The sequence below is a fragment of the Psammomys obesus genome, unplaced genomic scaffold, assembly GCF_907164565.1.
Source record: "Psammomys obesus unplaced genomic scaffold, mPsaObe1.curated_primary_1811, whole genome shotgun sequence".
In the NCBI taxonomy this organism is placed as follows: Eukaryota; Metazoa; Chordata; class Mammalia; order Rodentia; family Muridae; genus Psammomys; species Psammomys obesus.
This window is the reverse complement of record NW_026596120.1, coordinates 8,284,788-8,300,020: the sequence shown is the minus strand read 5'-3', so window position 1 is coordinate 8,300,020 and position 15,233 is coordinate 8,284,788. Positions and strand designations below refer to the sequence as shown.

At 46.9% G+C, this 15,233-nt stretch overlaps 1 protein-coding gene across 1 annotated transcript in view; it reads right to left on the bottom strand.

The window, feature by feature from the left end:
• Window positions 1–14,836, bottom strand: part of Nmnat3 (nicotinamide nucleotide adenylyltransferase 3) — a 109,088-nt gene extending 94,252 nt beyond the window's left edge. The window contains exon 1 of the mRNA XM_055629472.1: window positions 14,710–14,836. The gene's annotated coding sequence lies outside the window, so the exon portion shown is untranslated. The remainder of the gene's footprint in view (window positions 1–14,709) is intronic.
• Between the last annotated feature and the right edge of the window lie 397 nt (window positions 14,837–15,233).

The following is a 15,233-nucleotide window of genomic DNA, read 5'->3' as shown; positions in this document are numbered from 1 at the left end:
AGGAGGGATTAAGGTTTCCTTGAACAAGCAAAAGGAAAAACTGAGAAAATCAGGACAGTAAGCAATCAGGGACAGGGGGGATTGCTTGTTGAGAATTTTCATATCAAGGTAAAAAAGGCTCCTTTCCTTGCTAAGACACTTTAAGAAAAGGACCTTCTATTACCCAAATTTTCTGACTAATACAAAACCCCCCAAAATTAACATAATTATCCTTTCCTGACTTCCATACTCTCTGCCCCCCCAGCCCCCAGCACCCTCTGCAATTCAAGTACTTTCCAGTCTGTATTCAAGTTATGAGACACCATCCAGGACATGTACCTGCTCTGTGTGCCGAGTGCCAGCCGCTGTGTTCTGAACTGCTGGACCACTCAAAATGGCTAAAGACTACCACACCTCAAAAACACTTGGGCCAGGAGTGGATGCATAGGACAAATCAGAACAAATCAGAGGTCTTTTTGATCTGGACAATGGACAAAAGCTTTTTCAGAAGTCAGGAGCTGCCACATTCCCTGCCTTAGAGGACAAAACTACAGTAGTAACTGAGAGTCAGGAGGGATTCTCCACGCCATCTGAGCACCGGGAGCCAACCTTGTCCTAGGTTCAGGGAGGACTAATAGTCACGTCCCTGCTTCCACTTAATCTAGCTTGAGTGAAGGTTTTACTTCTGACAACAGCAAGATTCCTGCCCATAGCTTCTCCAGAAAGCATTATAAAGCAATGAGCACAGCTGTCAATCTTCCTTGTGGTTATTAGAGTCTGCTCTCCCCACTTAACAAAAACGGTGCATGTTTTTTTATGAGTACATTTCTTAACAGAAACAACACAAGCATATGATTTAAAAATACTTCCTCAAGAAGGAGAAAAACTCCATTTTGCTGGATTTTCAGAGGATAGGAATTCATCAGTATTTTAGGTCTTCCATTTCCACTGTCAACTACCACGAAGCCCAGTGTGGTGCTAGACAAGCTGCCAGGGAGGCATCTGGGGTGAGGCTGTCTGTATCAACACTGGTCTTAAGGGCTTGAGCCTCCTCTACCCCGTACATGAGAACCAGCCCGTTTCAGGAACAGAGGAAGGAGCCACACAGGCCCCAAGTGTTTACTGTCACTACGGGACACGTTGAGAAACACAACTATAGGAGGTCACACCTGTCTTTGTTAGGATTTCTGTTGTTGTGATAAAACATCATAACCAAGAGCAACTTGGGGAGGAAAGGGTTTGTTTCGATTACACTTCCGTATCTCAGTCCGTTCTAGAAGGAAGGTGGGGCGGGAATCTGAGGAAGGAGTGCCACTTAACAGCTTGCTCACCAGAGCTTGCTCAGCCTGCTTTCTTATAGCACTCAGGACCACCAGACCAGGGCTGACAGCACTCGCAGCGGGCTGGGCCCTCCCACGTCCATCACCCACAGGCTGATCTAGTGTTGGCATTTTGTTTTTCAGTGGAGGGTCCCTCTTCTACAATAACTCTAGCTGTGTCAAGCTAACATAAAAACTAGGCGGCATAGTTACGCAGTCACCTGTACCTAGTTCCCTCCCACTCCTCCTTGCCTGGGCCTCCTCTGTTCAGTGTGAACACCCAGCCCTTGTGCTGGGCAGCATGGACACGGTGGACATATTCCATGACCCCTTGGAGCCCATGTCCCGTTGTGTGGAGGCATGGTGTGAAGGTTAACTTTCACTGTCAACTTGACTGGGGATAGATTCATTATGGAAACACACCTCGGGCATGTCTAAAAGGGGGGTTTCCAGAAAGGATTAACTGAGGAGGGAGGATGTACCCACAGAGTCCAGATAACGAAAAGGACAAAGTGAATCCACCACAAGCAATCATCTCTGCTTCCTTCCTGTGGATGCGAAGTGACTCGCCAATCATGCTCCTGCCAACACCTTTTCTTCTCTGCCACCATGGACTATACTTCCTTGAACTGTAAGCCAAAGTAAACCCTCCCTCCTGCAAGGTGCTTCCTTTGGGGTACCTGATGACAACGATCAGAAAAGTCACTAATAATCACAAGAAGTGTGCAAAAGGATCAGATATAAAGTGAGGTGTAAAGGGGAGGCCTACATCTAGGGCTCTTGAGGGAAGCTTCCTGATTTATTCTCTCTCAGGGAAGAGGGCAGATATATGTTATTCACTGCAGTGTTGTCTGCAATAACAAAGGACTGGCAGCAGCTCAGAGCCCACCCACAGAAAATTGATTAAATAAGCTAAGGTAGAATACTATTCATTATAGACTAGAGTGCATCTGTAATCGAGATGGGAAGATGGGGAGAGATCCTCTGCATACTGATAAGACAATCCATACCAGAGATACTGTTAGATACAGGAAAACAAAACAAAACAAAACAAAACAAAGTGCTTAGTTACAAAGTGATATATGATAACACAAACTCCAAAAGAATATAAGAATTAACAGTGATTGTCTATGGAGAGGCAGGGATAGAATATTTTCATTGAATTTATTTGTTTTTTTTTTTTAAGATTTATTTTTATTTGTGTGTGCGTGTGTATGTTTATGTGTTTGCATGCAGGTGTCAGCAGAGGCCAGAAGGAGGCATCAGGTATTCTGGATCTGGAGTTATAGGTGGTGGTAGACTGTTCAATATGAGTGCTAGAAACCAAACTCAAGTTCTCTGAAAGAACAGCAGGCACTCTTAACCACTGTGCCATCTCTCCAGCTCCCATTTGTACGCTAGTTACAAAAACAAACAAACAACGAAACAAACCTGACCTAGAAACCTTCTTTAGCATTTCTTAGATATGCTGTGTGTGTGTGTGTGTGTGTGTGTGTGTGTGTGTGTGTGTATGTGTGTGTGTGTGTGTGTATGGGGGGTGGGGGTTAACAAGACGTATTTTTCTACTACCCAATGATATTTCCCATGCAAAGAAATGGCGACATGTCCCTGATCAAGAATGGGTCTATGTTCTGTGCTCTTGAAACCAAGCAGGCCAGTAAAGATGCCAGAGGTGATGCTATGAGATTTCCAAGGCAGATGGAGGAGGTGATTCCGCTTCTCCATGGCACTTTTGGGATTTGTTCTCATATCCCAGATGGCACACTGCGAGAAAATCCAGGTCATACCACAAGGTCTCAAAGAGAAGCCACCGTCATATGCAAGCCACTGAGTGAGAAAGCCTTTGAGGTGGCTCCAGCCTCAGGCAGCCATTATCCAATTGCTATTGAGTGAGAGACCCAGAGCAAGAACTGCCTAGTCAAGCCTAGCCAAGCCCCCGGCCCTAGCTTGTGACATAAAGGTAAAATGATTGTTTTAAGTTGAAAGCTGTGACTATATACTTGATTTCCTAGGGTAGGAGATTTCTGACGAGTTTACCTCTGACTACCTCATCTGGTAGTGGCAGAAACAGCATGGTGGGACAGGGGCTTAGTTGGCCCTGAGGAAGGAGGAATACACTAGAACAAATATGACATGTTGGCTCTTGATCATGCTCACAGGACCAACAAGAGAAAGCACATGACAAGCTTCAGGACACAGGGGCTCAGACACTGGGGAGGAGATGGGATGCCTACAATGATGCGGAAACACAGGAAAGGTGGCCATTTGTATCCAGCTTGCAGACTACGTCATCCAGACAGGGAGGATAAAGCAGAGGCTGTGAGAACATCCCCACTGAAAATAGCAGAGGAAAGAAAGCAGGCTGGAAAGGTAAAGAAGGAATGGTCGGGGAGAATGAGAGAGGCCAAGAACAAATGGCTCGAAAGACAAGCCTGGCCTAATGGATCAAACACTGCTGGAAGACACTGATGGGTGGATGCCTGTAAGACCTGGCAATATGCCACCTAAGCAGCTCTGTCACCCTGAACTTGACCATTCAGAATCTCAGAGCTTTCTCATCAACGCTATTCTGTGTAAGACAAGAGCACATAATAGTGGGGCCGCCTGCTTAATCTTTTGGACAACAAGAAAAGAAGCAAAGAAGGAAAATTAAAATGTTCATGACAGAAGAAAAAAATGAAGGGTTGCAAACAGTGGCAAAATGAAACAATTACCTTCAAGACACAAAGGAAAAGGGGAAAAAACAAACTGATCAGACCAGTTACCTCTTGAATTCATTACATTCATACAAACACATACACACACCCACATCTCACACAGCCACACCTATACTTTATGTAAATAAATACACAATCATATCATACATGTGTGCGTAGTAACTATTTTTAAAATTATTTTATTTTTTGAGGCTATAATGATATCATTTCCCCTTCCTCTTCCTCCTCCAAACCCTCCCATATACCCCTTGCTCTTTTTCAAATTCATTAATTCAGCCTCTGTTTTCATTAATTGTTGATACACACATATTCCTCTACCCATAACTACAATCTGCTCAGTCTGTATGATGTTAGTCGTATATGTTTTCAGGTCCGTCCTGCAGCAACTACTCTAACCAATAGTCCGTATGGGGACAGAGTAGAGCAGGGAGCATCCACAGGCCAGAGCCTGTGTGCCACTTCTGATTTACTAAGTGGCTGCCGGAGGCCTCTGCCGAGCAGGGTTTGGGCCCTAGCATCAGTCAGTGCTGTCTGCGTGTGCACAGGGCATAGCAAGAGGGCATGAAATAAGGTATCTGTCATCCCAGTCTCTGTGGAATGCACCCCAGAACACAACTTAAAGGGAAATGGCTTCATTTTTCTAAAACAGCAGAATCTTGAAATCTTACTATATAAGTGCTAAAGTATCCGTAACCCAAAGCATATGAACTTTAGCCGCTAGCCTCACTGAGTAAGGCCCTTGTTGTGGTAATAAATATTCCGGTAGACTCAATGGCAATAAACATACGTAGCGTTCTTAGGATCTTTATTATGCCCCAAATTGCCGGTGGTATAGCTCCTCTATGTTTAGGAAAACACATCAGATGGGACGAGTAAGGACACACAAGCACCTGCTGAATTAAGTCCAAATGTCAGCACTACAGCCCATACCTCAATTGTGCCCAGCGGTTTTGCGATAAAGAGCTGACCAAGTCGCTAATTGGAGATGGAGGGTTTCAGGAGAGAGGCAGTGACCACAAATCATTTATCAGGGCACCAGAAGCCGTAACTACAGAAATTCCCCGACACTCTGGCGTCAGCGCCAGTGCAGTAAATCCAGTAAATAGTAAAACATGGCATGGGAAATTTAACCGTGAGTTGATACAAATGAGGTTAAATGTTTTCTCCCGGTGAATTTTTCCTTTCAGTGCATCTGAATGTACTAGAGAAAGAGCGGGAGTAATCAACAGATGGGAAAACACTGCCACGAAAGATAAATCTGATTACACCGCCAGGCCTTCTTTTGAAGTGGTGGGTCTCAAACAGTACAGCTGTATCACACTGACACCCTGCCTCTTAAATCAGTATTGGGACTCCAGCCCTACTCACTGCGAAAAGACCATCTTCTTCGGAAGGTTGTCTTCTCACACGTTTTGTGTTGGCTACTGCCCCGTGCAGTCTTCAGCCTGGTGTGGGTGGCTGTGGCTTAGCGTGGAACGATGAACTGGCTTGCCTTCGCCTCCAGCCTTGTACATGGGCAATGCTTCAGGCGTTAAGCATTGCAGCAAACAGTGTGTGGGACACGTCCTTGGCTTCAGGCTTTGCCATGTTGGGGCAAGCGGGCCTGACTTCCAACCAGCAGGAACTGCAGCCTTGCCCTGGTGCCCAGCGAGGTGTCTAGAATCTGACCACTAAGTCACCCTAAAACATGTTGCCCAACCAGTGAATGACAGGACTGGTGTGTGTGTGTGTGCTCAGTCCCCAACTCTCCTGAGACAACAACTCTGGGACAGATAATCTGTAGTCTATGGTTAAATTCTGGTTGCCCACATTGGGCCCCTGTTTGACGGAGCACATCTTTGGCTCGTTCCCCTGCTTCTTGTTGGTACTTCCTGGACCCTCTCCCAAATAAACCACTCAGACTGAAATCCATATCTCAAATAAAGACATGGCAACTACCCAATGCCTGGCTGATTGAATGCACTTCATTCGGGACATACGGATGGCTGTGCATTAGACTTTGGCCAGCAACAGGCAGCAAACGTATATGGATACATGGAAGACTGTGGAGCCTGGTATATAGTTCCTGAGGTAACAGGAACTGCAGAGTAAGACAGAATTGTACAGGAGTAGCCCAGTGCTGCTGCATGATCGTGTGTGTGTGTGTGTGTGTGTGTGTGTGTGTGTGTGTGTGCGTCTGTGTGCACTTGCATATACCTTGGACAAAGAGGTTGCTGAAATGTCACCAATGACACTCTCAAAAGTTACAAACCCAAATCAACCCCTCCCGAATTATTTTATTTTACTTTTTTTCTCAAAACCCCAGGGCTGGGGAGAGCATATCCACGAGCCATTCATTTGTGGGACCCAGAACATGACCTTCATCTACAGATACTGAGGCCGAGAGCCAAGCCTGCTTCAGAAGTAGTTGAATGAGCTAGATGTGGTGGCACACACTTCTAAACCCAGCACTCAAGTTCCTGAGGCAGGAGGATCATTACAAGTTCAAGGCTAGCCTATTGCACACAGCAAGTTACAGGCCAGCTACAGCTACAGAGTGAGACCTTATCTCAACAACTGATAGTAGATGATTGGAAGATTTAATTCAGGATAAAACCACATCCGAGTGCTAACAGCAGAAAAGAACATCACTTAACTTGCCTTATCTACAATGGCCTCTAGAGGCTCGTGTTTTGAATGTCAGTTTCCAGCTGACAGTGTATTTAGGGAGGCCTGGGATGTTTAGGAGGTAAGGTCTGGTGGGCAGAAGAGATCATCAGGGCAGTGCCTTCGGGGGTTATATGCCTTCTTTGTTTCTTCCTGTCCTTTGGCTTCCTGGCTCACCATGACATGAGCAGCTCCTGTAACACACTTCTGTTACCATGAACTGAGCTGTGTCACCATGCCTTCCTCACCAGAATGTTTCTGTCAGGTACAGTGTTTAAAATGACATAAAAGTGATTAGTATAGAACACTGCTACCAGGGAAATGAATGTGTCGAGACATCACTATTCTGTGGGTCTTGGGCCTTTGGAGCTGGTTTAGGGGAAGAATTTGGAAGAGTTTGGAGAGGCAATGCAGTAAAGTCCAAGAGTGCTGTATGCAGAGAGGAATGAGCCATTCTGGTGAGAATTCAAGAGCCCCTAACACTGATGGAAATATGAACGGTGAAGGCCAAGCTCATGAAGGTTCAAATGGGATTATGGACTATGGACTCTGTGGGAACTGGAGCAGAAGCCATTTATATTATATTCTGGGGAAAAGTAAATTGCCTACATTTTGCCCACATCCAGAAAAATCTGATTGAGGACGAGTTAAAAAGTACTAGACCAGGGGTCTGGAGAGTAGGCCCAGTGGCTAAGAGCACTCACTGCTCTTGCGGAAGACCCAAGCTTAAGACCCAGCACCCACATGGCAACTCACAACTATCTGTAACTCCAACCCCACAGGATCTGACATCCTCCTCTGACCTCCACAGGCACTGGGCATGACTGTGTTGCCCATACATATAAGCAGGCAAAACACCTGTACACATAAACTAATCATCTTTACCAAGGCTTAAAAAGTAATAGATTGATTGATTTCAAAGAAGAAATTTCAAGGCAGGATAGCGTTTAGGTTTTGGCATGATTATTGCTGAAAACTGGGATCAAAATATAGAGCAGGGGGACTTGAAAACCCTGCAGTTTGACTAGGAGAGGAGTATGTCTGCAGTTAAGGGCAATGAGGCTGTGTTTATATGACTGGCACCATTAAAGAAAGGCCAAACACGCTGTCCTCTGTGCTAAACCAGTACCACAGAAAATGTGCCTTGAGAACATTTTGGGAATTGATGGCACCTCCCTCACCTATCACAGACTCCATGAATTTCAAAGGCTATCCTATGTTTAGAGGTACCCTCCAGGGTACGCTGCTCACTTGGAGATGCCTAAGGAAGCCATTTTTCTGGTTCAAAAGTTGAAGGACACAGAGACCACTGCATGGTCCAAGGGGACCAGCTGATGTCAGAATTCGGCATTGTCCGAATTCTGTGGTCTCAGTCTTGTAAGCAAGCAGAATATAAGTCACAGAGTCGTGTAAGCTTACACTTAGATTTTTAAGGAACGCCTAGTGGGCTACGCTACATACAGAAGGGTCAGATTCCTTACTGGGGAGCTTGTGATAATTTGATGCGTAATTCTTTGAAGGTGAAGCCTAAGCCTCTATGGAAACCCAAGGGATCTTAGAGATGCAGAGATGTAGAGCATCTGTTGAAGGCAGACACCAAGTCAGCCCAAGAGGGAAGCCATGTAGGCTTCAAACAGAAATGCATCCAGGTAGGGCTGTGCAAGCCTGTAGAAGCTCAGAGGGTGCCACCATATACTCTAAATGCTGGATGCAGATACGTAATATTTCAAGTCTGCTTGCATTTCAGTCTTGCTTCACTCCTCTCTGTGGCACCATTCCTCTGTGCTGGCAGCCAGCAGCAGTACTTTGGGGGGCCGTGGAAGCTTGAAAATTTTGGAACCAACTGGCAAAAGTAGGTTATAAGGGACAAGCTTTAAAGGTTAGACCTAGACTCTGGTCTCCTCCCCTTTCTCTCACCTTATTGGCCTTCTGCTCTCTGCAGGTGGGGGCTCAGCTTCAGACTTCAGCACTGCGTACCACCCCACCAGCGTGGAATCCTGTAACTTCACTATCTCCCTATACAGTTCATTCAGGGCATGAGCAAGTTTTCACCATCACAAGTGATGGTGGGCCGAGTGTCATCACAGTGAGGCTCTTTCCACTTTTCAGATCCTTTTCTTAAGGCAGACTCACAGAGGCAGTATATAGGCAGTCATTTCAGTGATGGCCGAAGCAGGCAGCCCCTCCCCTTCCATCACGGATAGCTCTCTGAATTCTTAACAAAACATGTAGTGGGGAGCAGACTTCTGCATCCTTTTCTTCCCCCACAACCCCCCAAGAAAACAGTAAGACAAAAAATGGCCAATAATAGTTTCATAAAAGAGGCCAGATGGGGAATTAGAAGCTAAGCAGGCTTGGCTACTAAGGATAGGTTCTTGTGACAAACACCTACTTCTGATCTTTAAAATCAGCACTGAGAAGTTAATACTCATCCCTAGCCAGACGCCTCCATCCTAGTTCATGTACCAGGTACTCGATCCCAATGATCAGCCGCTCAGACAAACTCCCAGCCTTCTGCAGCCTGCCTCCTACAAACAATGACATCCACTCTCTCCCACCTGCCCTTCACTGTGCTCAAATTGAGGCTGTTTGTGTCGCTTGCTTTCACCATCTCCCTCTGCATCCACAGGACCACTCTGATGGCGGAGCACAGATGGCTGTGGTAGGACACGATCAGGCTGAACTCTGTCTGCCATCTCCAGAGCACTGAGATCCCAGAAGAATCACCACCAGCATGCCCACTCTCTTCTGCAAGAAGTTCCACCCTCCTGTCTGTGCTTGGCCCTGCCTTGGCACCTCATTTTTACAAGAGGACTGGGCTTGGTGTGTGTGTGTGTGTGTGTGTGTGTGTGTGTGTGTGTGTGTGTGTGTTGGGGTGGGGGGAGGCTGATGGAGGTAGAAGGCGGGGGAAGATTGGCTCTAATTTAAAAGCATCTTAGGAGCTCTAAAGAGTTCCAGGTTGACTGATGGACACATTTACTCCTCGGCACCCCTTTCATAAATATCTACCACTTAACATGCACTTTCAGAAGGCATAAATACCTCCTGCATGTCAGCCTTTATGGAAGGGAGATTGCCAGAGCTATTTCTTTGCTCCATGGCCATGAGCCACACAATTACAATCCTATTAAAGCTGTGCCCTGGGAATCCAGCCCTTCCCCACTGGCCTATGTGGCAGTCAAACACTCCCCACCAGGAGGAGTCAGGGCCTCCAATGTGTGCCCCTGTCCTTTGCTCTGGGCAAACAGGCAGCTCGGCTCTCTAAATAAGGTTTCCACTTGTCATCATCTCCGGCCAAGCAAATTATGTTAACAGTCTAATAACATTCAGGCATAGAAAGATAATGTTTTCCATAGGGTCATGGATAGGGTAGAGGGAGGCAGGGCAATGGGCCAAGTGCAGTGCTGGGACCCAGGAACATTTGGCCCCACAGCTGTGGAAGAGCTCCTGCCAGCAGAGGTAGCAGTGGGACCTGCAGGCAGGTGTCCCACCATTATGAAGTGACTGAGGAGGGCTCCCTTGGCACAGCTGTGCCTCTATAGCTGCCACAAATCAAGACTTCAGGGGTAGCTGTGGCCAGAGGCAGGGCAACAGAAAGAGTGGGCTTCCCTGGGCAACAGGCCAGGCACCCTTGGATGGCAAGACCAGACAGCTATGACTTCCAGAAGATGTGGGCATCTTCAAGCCAGGCACAGTTACCCTCCAAGCCATCACCTCAGAGAACTCAGATTTCCCCACAGTATCTTCCCACATCCACACTGGCTGTGGAACGCCTGGCTATTATTCTGAGGCTGGGGACATAGCTCAGTAGAAGAGCACTTGCCTAGCACGCATGACGTCATGGGTTCGATCCCCAGCACCACAGAGACAGAAGGAAAAAAGATCCCCAGCTATGAGGGAAGGTGCAGTCTACACAATCCCACTTAGGGTCTGCATGGCTGACACCTGGGGTGGGGGCTGCTGGCCTCAGGCCTGCCCTGTGAAATGGGATCTGTCCATCTTTGCTAGGGAGCGATGATGAACGAGCCCAGACAGACACTGGTCAGGACAAGCCACTTTATTTAAGAGCTCTGACAGCCTGAAGTGCTTTAACATAGATGCATGGAAGATTTATCTAGACGATAAAACACCTGCACTCAAAAGGCACATAAATTATGATTTTTCAGGTTTTATTTTTCCTTTACAAGTAACATTACACAGACTGAGCAGGTTATATTTAGGAATATATATGTATATAAATATATGCCTGCAACAGCAATTAATGGAAAAAGAGGCCATGGATTTGAAAAAGAACAAGGAGGGGTATATGGGAGGACTGGAATGGAGGAAAGGGAAGGGAAAGATGATGTAATTATTATCTCAAAAATAAAAGAAAAACTAGCTCATAGTCAAGTGTTATAAGCAATAAGAAAAATACACACGAGGTTGGCTGCCCTTCACACACATGGCCTGGTTGTGTGAGGTGCCTCTGTTACCAGAGAGAACTGATTCAGGACTGAGGCCACAGTTTTGTGACAGCACACTTTCATTTTCCTTGTGGCAGTGGTGATCCGTGGGAGGATTGATAAACATAATAAAATTCCAATAGCTATTACTGACTGAGGATTTTCCCACACCCCATCTGTGTGCTGGGGTTAGCCCTTCATGTCTTTATCTTGCTTACTACGAGCTGGGTACAACTCCCATTTTACAGATGCTAAGACTTCGGGCACAGACTGCGTAATCTGATTTGATATGCCATGTGGTTATTCATCAGGCTGCCTCCTACATAAAAGGGTTTAGTTCTCTGCTTAAGCACATTAGTTCTTTTTCTCTGCCTTCATATTCCTACTTAACACACACACACACACACACACACACACACACACACACACACGCCCAACACACACACTTCAAAAAGTTCTCGGAGTTTATTTTCATTTGTTCATTCATCTGTTTGTATATTTGGGGCATGGCTGCCCAGTGCAGGGGTTAAGATGCTTCATGGCTCCTGAGTCACTTGGTGAATGACATCAGTGTCAGGCAATTAACCTAGCCATGCCACTATATTCATAAAGAGGTCAGTTAGAAAACAGTAGCGCTTGCAGTGGACTCATCCACTCATGAGTTAAAGACAAGCTCTGAAGGCAATTTTAGACCTTTTGTCTAATTCTCCATTTCCCCCCTTCTGTTGTATTTTTTTCTGGCTCAAGTTTTCCCAGACTCTTGGACCTTTTGTAGGGCGGCTGTGTAGAGGTCCACTATCATTTAGAACATGCCGCACATTTGGAGGCCGGTGCTCTCACAGGAAACCATTGCCACAGATAACACACCACTAATCACCCTGCCCAGCTCCTCACCACCTCCACACACACACTGCCCTCTCCACTTCATCAGTGTCTGCCGAGATAAGGGATGGGGCAATTCTAGTGGTAACTTCCTACATGCTGGATCTGACTCCAAGTACTCTGGGTACTCATATCCCAAGGGTCTCGAGAGCAGGCACTATTATTCTTATTTTAATTTGGAAAAGGAAAGGGTAGGAGATTAGTATTTCTTCAGAGCAGAACTGTATGCCAAGAACCTGCTAAGCTTATAAAATCCTCACGACCCAGAAGGTTAGTGGCCTCTTTGGGTCAGCTGCAAAGCTGGGAAGTCGCAGGTCTATGCCCGCCAAGTTGAAGCCTCTCTTCCTGTCTTGGCCAGCATACTGCCATGGCCTGTGGGGATACAAAAGGAATGCACCATGGCTGCTACTTCCTTCCAACATCCTATTAATAATCCTCTTCTGACCACAAACCACCAATGGTGACAGGCTCTTCCCTTAACTGTGTGCCCTCATCTCTGGCTCCCCATTCTGTTCTCTTAGAGCAAATCTCAACTCTACATCAATACTGTGGAGAAGACCACAAAAGACATTGTGATCATTCAAGGCATAAAGTATACCAAACCTCTTTTTTCATTAGTTGTTGTTAATAGATATATATGTATCACATATACATGTGTATATTATACATACAGACCTATATAATTTATGTAATGTATAACATGTATGTATTACATATATTATATAGAATTATATATGCATATATTACATATACATATTATATATATATATATTAATAATAAAGAAAGAGGCCAGGATTTGAAAGAGAGCAAGGAGGGATATATGGGAGGACTTGGAGGGAGAAAAAGGAAGGGGAAAATGATGTAATTATATTATAACCTTAAAAATATAAAAGAACTAGTATAAATATACATGTGTAAATACCAAGCAGCTGACAGGTGTTCCTGCAGGGCAGAGCATCTCTCAAGTCTAAGCTGGTCTCAAGTTCTGAGGGGTCCTCAGCAAGGAAGCAGTAGAGATGCTGCCTCTGGGGAATCTTCTGGCTGATTTTAGAGAGTGACAGCAAGAGCTGGGAGCATATGCTCTGGGACTGTTGGGGCTGGCAGGACCAGGTAAAGTTCATGTACCTAAACCCACAGATCTCAGTCGCGACTCCTTTGGGGCCACATATCAGATAGATTGCATACCAGAGCCGTACATAACGATTCATGACAGTAGCAAAACTACAGTTAGAAAAGGAGCAATGAGATAACTGTTTGGCTGGATGTCACCACAACATGATAAACTGTATTAAAGGGTGGCAGCATCAGGAAGGTTGAGATCCACTGACATAATCAGAAGCAAGGCAGCTCTCCTCACAAGGCTCGAGGGCAGCCTGGCACAAGGTCAACCCTGCACAGGCTCCAGGAGGGCGGGTCTGCTATCTGGCTCCTCTGAATCCTTCATGCCAAGGAAAAGGCATGAGCCAAGACTATCAAAAAGGAATGGATGAACCAGTCCTCACCTTAGAGAACAGGCTGTATTGTCAGTCTACTCAAATGTCAGGGGAGAATGGACTAAGGAAGGGGAGGCAGGCTTGCTCAGAGAGAGACACCCAAGTTCAGTCGGGAGGAGCTAGCCTCCTCGCAAGACATCTTCACCCCTGCTGCACCAGCCAACGTCCGGAACAGCTCCGGTAGTTGCTTTCAACAAACCCATTTCCCAGTAGTACAAGCAATCCTATTTTAGAACAGGGACAAGGTTAAGGGTGCGCTGTGACAAACGCCTTGACCGAAGGCAACTCGGGAGGGAAGCCTTTATTTGGCTTGTGCTTCCAACACCACAGCCCATTAAAGTCAGAAACCCAGGCAGGAGTTGAAACAGAGGCCAGGGAGGACCGTTGTTTCCTGGCTTGTTCTCCATGGCTTGCTTAGCTTTTACAACCCAAGACCAACTTTCCAGTAGGGGGTACCCTACGAAGGGACGTGGGCTGAGCCCTCCCACATCAAAATCGTTAATAAACACCCCCCCGTTGCCAGGTTAGTCTGATGGGAGCAAGAGTCTGAAGGGGGAAGTTTTACAACCCAGGTTCCCTCTTTCCAGATGACTCTCGCTTGTGTCAAGTTGAAATCCAGCCAGTGCAGGAACTTCCAAGCCCCAGCTCTCCGTATACCACCAGTCCTACTACTGAACCTCCTTCCTCTGCCCTCATATTTCTCCCGAGCAAATGCGTCCAGACATTTTCCAACCGAACTCCATGACTCACAAGATAGCTTTAGTTCCAGCACGTTTTGCATTCGGTTAAACTTGAGAAAAACCTCTCTAGCTTTTTATCTCCACAGCTCCTACTAACACGAGTGTGGTTTATCTTTGCTGTAGGTCTCCCCGCTAGTCGGAGCTCCGCGGGGTGGCCCCAATCCCTGGAACCCCAACAGTCAGGCCAAAGGAAGAACGCCGCAGAACACACCGTAATTATTACACACTTATTTTTAACAGATTGTGCATGTGCTGCAGGAGGGATCCGAACCCACGTCAGCCTGATTCCGTCCGTTAGAAGCGTGACCGTGGAGCTGCAAAGGTTCAGCGCTCCACAGCCGTCGGACGACTGCGCGCGCGCGTGCCCGAGTGGCCGCCGCCGCCGCCGCGGAGAGTCACGTGGGCCACGGAGGACCGCGCAGGATCTAGGGCCTCCAGGGCACCCAGCGGGTTGAAGCGGGCAGCCAAGGCCGCTGGCTGTGCTTACCTGCGCGTCGCAGACTTCCGCAGCGACACCCGGAGAATCTCGGGGTTCAGCAGGGACCTGCTCAACCAGGGTGGGAATCAGGTCACCCGCCAAACAGCCCCAAGACGAAGTAGTCTTGACCCAGGCTGGGGGCGGGGCCCAGAGTGAACTTGACCTTGAGCAACGGGCTTCCCCCTGTGGGCGGAGCCTGAGAGAGCCGGCTCTGAGCTTTGCACCCTCCCCTAAGGTGGGTCCGGTGGAGCTCCGCCCCTTTCGCCCGCCTAAGACCACGCCCAGTTCCCCGTACCCCCCCCCTTCAGGTTCCCAAGAAGGTTGCAACCTTTGGCCTTTCTGCTTTGTGTTTGTTTTTATTTTTAGGTTTTGTCTTCCGTTTACTTGTCTAACTTTCACTTTTTAAAAGTCTGCCTTAAAAATTATTAAGCAATGGATGAACAGTTCTTAAAGTACAAAAACAACTACTTACTACGAAAGCCCTTCCTGCTCTGTTCCACCCACAGCCCTTTTTTACCAGTCCCTTCTTTTGA